The sequence below is a fragment of the Aplysia californica genome, unplaced genomic scaffold (genome assembly GCF_000002075.1).
Source record: "Aplysia californica isolate F4 #8 unplaced genomic scaffold, AplCal3.0 scaffold00521, whole genome shotgun sequence".
NCBI lineage: Eukaryota > Metazoa > Mollusca > Gastropoda > Aplysiida > Aplysiidae > Aplysia > Aplysia californica.
Window position 1 is genome coordinate 362,676 of NW_004797791.1, and position 7,584 is coordinate 370,259.

The 7,584-nt window shown below is 44.0% G+C and overlaps 1 protein-coding gene across 1 annotated transcript in view; it reads left to right on the forward strand.

Moving 5' to 3' along the window:
- LOC101862674 (tripeptidyl-peptidase 2) overlaps nucleotides 1-7,584 on the forward strand; it is a gene marked incomplete in the record, with an annotated part of 68,264 nt that overhangs the window by 20,755 nt on the left and 39,925 nt on the right.

Genomic DNA, 7,584 nt, shown 5'->3' on the forward strand with positions numbered 1-7,584 from the left:
GTGTGTGTACGTGTACAAATGTGTGTGGAAGAGAGATTAGAATGTGTGTGTATAGCTATGGGCACGTATGTGTGTGTGTGTATGCGTGTGTGTGTGTGTGTGTGTGTGTGTGTGTGTGTGTTTTGAAACACCAAATTGCAGCATCCAGACAATAAACTTTTATCTACCTGTCGTATCATCAGGTGGTTGTCGGGTGCTCTGGTGGGGTTTGCTTCTTCTTTCCTATGAAATATCTATCGTCCTTATCTCGACTTTTCTTTTTTGTGCAGTTGCGAGCACCGTAAAACCTCTACTAAAACTTAAACAGAACATCGTAGACATACTGTCTGCTCAATATTAGACTCCGCCATACGCTTTTGTGATCAGTGACATATGATAGTCTTATCCTGGGCAGTCAATATGTTTATATTATTTGATCCCTGGTGGCGTCGGTGGCCTAGTGGTTAGGCTCTCGGACTCGCTACCGTAAGGTCGTGGGTTCGAATCTCGTCAGGGACCCGACGTTGTGTCCTTGGGAAAGGCACTTTACACGAATTTTCCTCACTTCACCCAGGTGGGAATGGGTACCTAGCTATAGACAGCGAAAGATCTTGTCAGTTTGTCAGTGTTTGAGCGCTTAATCAGCTGCTTGCACTGTATGCTTCCCGGGAAGCTGAGAATGTTTCAGAGTGTTCTATAGTCTGCTGGGGTAATAATATAGTGTAAAGCGTATAGAGCCTGCTGTTGAGCGGGGATATGCGCTATACAAATGCTATTTATTCTAATTATTATTAATTTTGAACAACTTGTCGTTACCAATGGAACTCTGTGGACATAACCTGTAACATGACCCGTCTCTCCCCCCCCCCCCCCTCCCCTTCCCAGCCGTGGGTGCCCATGTGACCCCTCAGATGATGGCGGCAGGCTACTCTATGAGGGAACAGCTGCCGGCCATGCACTACACCTGGTCGTCCCGGGGACCCGCGTGAGTTTTCTCTGTCCTGCTTGCTCTTTGGAGTTCTGTTGGGGAGATTTTTTATTTTTTTGTTGTAGGTCGTACTTTTTTTGTTTTCCCTCTGTTGTTTCTGACCGTCTCTCTGTCTGTCGTGCGTTGTTTGCTCCTTCTTTCCTCTCAAACGTCCTTATCTCTCTCTCTCCTCCTTATCTCTCTCCTCCTTCTTAGTCTTTGTTACTCTCTACTAGCAACACCACTAATCTTCAGCACTTTTATGATATTTTGTCTCTGGCGTTGACCAGAAGACAAGGACATGTGGTTACTTGAGGGAGGCATTGGGCTGCCAAGAGCGAAATGCTCGCAGCTAAAGGGATTTGAAAACAACAATAACAACATGATCTTTTGTTGCTAGTATCGTCCCGGGGACCCGCGTGAGTTTTCTCTGTCCTGCTTGCTCTTTGGGTTCTGTTGGGGAGATTTTTAATTTTTTTGTTGTAGGTCGTACTTTTTTTGTTTTCCGTCTGTTGTTTCTGACTGTCTCTCTGTCTGTCGTGGGTTGTTTGCTCCTTCTTTCCTCTCAAACGTCATTATCTCTCTCTCCTCCTCCTTCTTATTCTTTGTTACTCTCTACTAGCAACACCACTTATCTTCAGCATTTTTATGATGTTTTGTTGCAAGTATCGTCCCGGGGACCCTCGTGAGTTCTCCGTGCTGTTTGCTCTTTGGGTTCTGTCGGGGAGATTTTTTAATTTTTGTTGTAGGTCCTACTTCTTTTGTTTTCCGTCTGTTGTTTTTGACTGTCTGTCTGTCTGTCTGTCTGTCGTGTGTGGTTTGCTCCTTCTATCCTCTCAAAAGTATCATCCTCATCTCCCCTCCTTCTTTTTTGCACCCCCGGGGCGGTGCTACTGACTGAAGTGTCTTTAGGCCATTCCGAAAGGGGGGACATTAACCTGTTCTTATTCTCAGTAAAGTTGTAAATGGGCTGAATCATCGATGTCTTGCTCATAACTGTGCCTGAACTTCTTACGGGGAACTGCTGCTTTTTCTTTCCTCATCCTTACTATCGTAATTTTTCCTGTACGTGGGTGGTTGGCGGGTGATCTGGTGTGGTTTGCTCCTTCTTTTCTATCAAAAATCTATCGTCTTTATCTCCCCTCCTTCTATTTTGTGTTTGTTGCTCTCTTGTAACACCTCTAATCTTCGACACTTATAGGACCTTATTGTGTTGCAAGTGCCATAAAACTTTTACTAAAACTAAACGTTTCCTATACTTCTTTTGTATGTTTGTCACTCTCTTGTGAACTGCTATTTCTGGGGTGCCTTGATAGTCGAAGCAGACTGTTGAAGCTAGAGGGGTGAGCAGAGTAAGTCTGATTCCCTGTATGGACTTCTCTCGCTGTAAAAACTCTACTAAAACTAAACTAAAAACTTCTTTTTGTATGATACTCTCCAGCAACTCTACTAATCTTCACTACTAAGATGACCTTTTGTTGTGCAAGTGTCGTAGAAGTCTTACTAAAACTTAAAATTAAGTTCTTCGGCACTTATATATAACCTATCTGTGTTGCAAGTGCAGTAAAACTGTAACTAAAACGAATTAATTAATTTTGTTTGTTTGTGTTTCAGTCACGACGGAGCCCTGGGTGTGTGCATCAGCGCGCCGGGCGGTGCCATAGCCTCTGTGCCAAATTGGACGCTGCGGGGCAATCAGCTGATGAACGGGACCAGCATGAGTAGTCCGAATGCTTGTGGATCTATAGGTGGGTTCTGGGTCAGTTCTTTTTCTCTCTCTCTCTCCGTCTCTCTGTATCTCTCTCTCCCTCTCTGTTCCCCTCTGTATGTCTGTCTCTGTCTGTCTGTCTCTCTCTTTCTCTCTCTCTCTCTCTCTCTCTCTCTCTCTCTCTTTCTCTCTCTGTCTGTCTCTCTCTCTCTCTCTGTCTCTGTCTCTGTCTCTCTCTCTCTGTCTCTCTCTCTCTCCCTCTCTCTCTCTCTCTCTCTCTCTCTCTCTCTCTCTCTCTCTCTCTCTCTCTGTGTGTGTGTGTGTGTATGTGCCTTTGTATATGTATGTGTGTGTATATGTGTGTATGTATAATAACATGTGTGAGTGTGTGTGTGTGTTCTGGTTCCTGTCTCTGTACATTTCTAGTTGTTTTCCGTCTTGTACACTGTGAGTGTTGTACCGTCATTCAACATTTTCTACTACTGTGAATTCCGTGCCTCTTTCTGTCCCCAGCCTTGGTCTTGTCGGGACTCAAGGCCAACTCCGTCAGCTTCTCGCCCTTCAGCGTCCGCCGAGCCCTGGAGAACACTGCCAGCAAAGCGGACGGGGTCGAAGTCTTCGCCTTGGGACAAGGGATTTTACAGGTGTGGAAAAATGTCGGTCTTTGGGGCTTCTAGATGTGTAGACGTACGGGTGGTTGGCGGGGGATGCTCTGGTGTGGTTTGCTCCTTCTTTTCTTTAAAAAAGACTGTCGTCCTTCTCACTCACTCCTCCTTTTTTGTGTTCGTTACTTTCTTCAATTTTCTTGTAACACCTCTAATCTTCGGCACTTGATCTTATTGTGTTGTAAGTGCCGTAAAACTCTTACTAAAACTAAACTAAAAGACCTTGTCAGTTTGTTAGTGTTTGAGCGCTTACTCAGCTGCTTGCACTGTATGCTTCCCGGGAAGCTGAGAATGTTTCCGAGTGTTCTATGGTCTATGGTCTGCTGGGGTAATAATATAGTGTAAAGCGCATAGAGCTCGCTGTCGAGCGGGGAAATGCGCTATACAAATGCTATTTATTATTAATAGATGTGTAGGTGGTTGGCGGGTGCTCTGGTGTGGTTTGCTCCTTTTTTTTTCTCTGTCGAACATTACATCCAACATCGTTCTTATCTGACCTCCTTTTTTTTGTATTTGTTACTCTCACTGTAAGTGGCTGGTTGTTACTCTCACTGTAAGTGGCTGGTTGGTACTCTCACTGTAAGTGGCTGGTTGGTACTCTCACTGTAAGTGGCTGGTTAGTACTCTCACTGTAAGTGGCTGGTTGTTACTCTCACTGTAAGTGGCTGGTTAGTTGCTACTCTCACTGTAAGTGGCTGGTTGTTACTCTCACTGTAAGTGGCTGGTTGGTACTCTCACTGTAAGTGGCTGGTTGGTACTCTCACTGTAAGTGGCTGGTTGTTACTCTCACTGTAAGTGGCTGGTTGTTACTCTCACTGTAAGTGGCTGGTTGGTACTCTCACTGTAAGTGGCTGGTTGGTACTCTCACTGTAAGTGGCTGGTTAGTACTCTCACTGTAAGTGGCTGGTTGTTACTCTCACTGTAAGTGGCTGGTTGTTACTCTCACTGTAAGTGGCTGGTTAGTGGGTACTCTCACTGTAAGTGGCTGGTTAGTGGGTACTCTCACTGTAAGTGGCTGGTTGGTGGGTGCTCTGCTGTGGTTCGCCCCTTTCCAATGAAACATCTGTCATCCTTATCTCTCCTCCTTCGTGGGTGGTTGGCGGGTGCTCTGGTGTGGTTTGCTCCTTATCGTCCATATCTCCCCTTCTTCTTTTTTATGTTTGTTACTCTCTTGTAACACCTCTAATCTTCTGGCGCTCATATGTGACCTTATGCAGTTGCGAGCGCTGTAAAACCTCTACTAAAACAAACAATCTCCTCCTTCAGATCTTATTTGTGTTTGTTACTCTCTTGTAACACGTCTAACCTTCGGCACTTATATGACCAAATTGTGTTACAAGTGCTGTAAAACTCTCACTATCTAAAACGTCTCAAGTGGAAGAAACCGTATGGGTAGTAGTCTAGTGCTGGGCGACGAGGTTCGCGATTATTGAAAGCTAGGAATCGTAGGAATCGACTCAGAACCCAATTACTTACTTTCTAATGATGTGATTTCTTCCTGTGGTTACATGATTGGCTCCAAACATCTTCAGGATTTAGGATAACCTTGTTTTTGGGAACACTATGAAGCATCAACTTTTATTTTTTTTAAATAAATTTTTTTTTAAAAAGAAGAAGATTTTAATGACTAAAGTAACTGGTAACCGTTGGTGTGGGAACCGGTTCTGGAATCGATTCTTCGCCCAGCTCTAATGGGTAGCTGGTGCTTCTGCAGAGATAGATGATCTGTGGTTGTAGTTAAGGTCTCGGTGTGATATCTTCTCTCCCAACTCTCGTCAGGTGGAAGAAGCATTCAACTACTTGACGGAACATCGCAACTGCGTGGGCGAGAACGTACAGTTCACGGTGACCACCCCCAGCAACACGCGCGGAATCTACCTCCGGGAGCCCACTCACCTGGTCAAGCCCACGGAAGTGACCGTCGGGGTGGAGCCCATGTTCCAGGAGGGTGTCGGTGAGGAGGGGACCGCATGTGGCTTGTTGCATATCGCGTATTTGATACTTTTTTTTAGGGTCTTTCTCTCTCTCTCTCTCTCCCTCCCTCCCTCTCTCTCTCTCTCTCTCTCTCTCTCTCTCTCTCTCTCCCTCTCTCTCTCTCTCTCTGTCTCTCTCTCTCTCTCTCTCTCTCTCTCTCCCTCTCCCTCTCCCTCTCTCTCTCTCTCTCTCTCTCTCTCTCTCTCTCAGACCGGGAAAAGCCGAAATTGTATATAGTATGAATGTAATATTGTGCATTCAATTTGTTTTTTAGGGTCTGGGTATTACATATAGTATAAAACTTCCATTGTGTGTTTAATAACTTTTTTAGGGTCTGGGTATTGTATATAATGTAAAACTTCCATTGTGTATTAAATACTTTTTTTTAAGGTTCTGGGTACGGATGAATATAGGTAATAAATAGTATGAAAGTCCCTTAAGCTTACTTTTGTATCTTCATTTGTCATCTAAATCAGAAGGGTTTCTTTTGTCTCAAAGATGAACAATTTTAAAGAGTTACATGGTTAGATTAGAGCATAACGCCACCAATACGTAAAGAAGAAGAAGATTTCTAGAGTTCAGTATCATAAAGACCCCGAGGAACCTACTCCCTGAGCCAAAACAGACAGATGACTGGGAAAGATCAGGATAGTATGCAGGTTTTTTTAGAGCATCTGAGCAAAGGATCGCTGATGTCTGTCGCAGATCTGGCTCTTGATCATGATCAAAATAACAGTATGTGTCACGACACGATGGAATCAGACGTTCGTCAATTTTTGGGCATATGGACTTATTGGTATTATCCGAAACATTTGTTCAGCCGTGCAGTCTCGGCATTGAGAAGAATAGGACTGACGGGGTGCTAACGTGTCGTACGAGGCGACTAAATGGCGAACCAGGTAGTGATTCCTGAAACAGAGTCATCCTGCCTCCAGCTCGGGGGTTGAGTCACGAGGCTAACAACCTCTCTCGTAAAAAGAACCTGTTACAGAAACATATACAAGCAAAAAACATTTTCTCTGCATGGCTGATCTAGGATCTTCTCCAAGTGGAGAGATTATGATGCAAGGCAGTGAAAGCCGAGGAGATGCGTGGAAAGGGACATGAGAGAAATGAAGCTCACTTGGAATGAGCTTGGAAGGATGGCTCAAGACAGAGATAAATGGAAGGAGCTTGTATGTGGCCTATACCCTGCCAGGGGTGAAAGGCATTGATGATGAAAACATTAGTTCATTTGTCTTGCGTTCGCTGACACACACACACACACACACACACACACACACACACACACACACACACACACACACACACACACACACACACACTCCCCCCTCCTCTATCTTGAATAAAAGTCGAGATGGGCGTCGCCTGGTATCAGATGTAAAGTGAGCAAGAAAATGGCCTTCAGAGTTTGGTGATTTCCATAGTTTGAAAGTCCTTGGAAACTGAAAATTTACCTTTTTTGCGCCTTTAATCGACGTTTTTCAGAAAAATGCACCCAGAAATGTGTTTTTAAATGGACATAAAAGGTGTTGAGCCAAAAACAGCAAAAGTCAATAAAAATTGCCAAAGCGGTGGGAAAAATGCCGGTTTCTTCGATTTCATTATTTTTTGACGAGCGCCTGATTTCACCACGATGCCTCACGCATTTCAGACGGCAAGGTGAAGATCGCGTTCCAGATGAACTTCTGCCTGACCAGCTCCCAGCCGTGGGTGCACGTCCCCACCAACTTCCTGCTCATGAACACCAGCCGCACCTTCTCCGTCAAGGTCAACCCTCTGGGGCTGCCGGAGGGCGTGCACTATGCAGAGGTGAGTGAGAGACAGAGAGAGAGAGAGAGTGACAATAAATTGTATGTTGTGTTTGTTGCTGACTTGTTGATGACTTTTTTTGTTTGGTTTTTTTGTTTTTGCTGTTTTGGTTTTGTTTGTTTGGATGTTTCTTTTATTGTTTGTCTTCTTTTGTGACTTATTCAGTGTTTTGTCTTCTTTTGTGATGACTTATTCAGTGTTTTGTCTTCTTTTGTGACTTATTCAGTGTTTTGTCTTCATTTGTGATGACTTATTCAGTGTTTTGTCTTCTTTTGTGATGACTTATTCAGTGTTTTGTCTTCATTTGTGATGACTTATTCAGTGTTTTGTCTTCATTTGTGACTTATTCAGTGTTTTGTCTTCATTTGTGATGACTTATTCAGTGTTTTGTCTTCTTTTGTGATGACTTATTCAGTGTTTTGTCTTCTTTTGTGACTTATTCAGTGTTTTGTCTTCATTTGTGATGACTTATTCAGTGT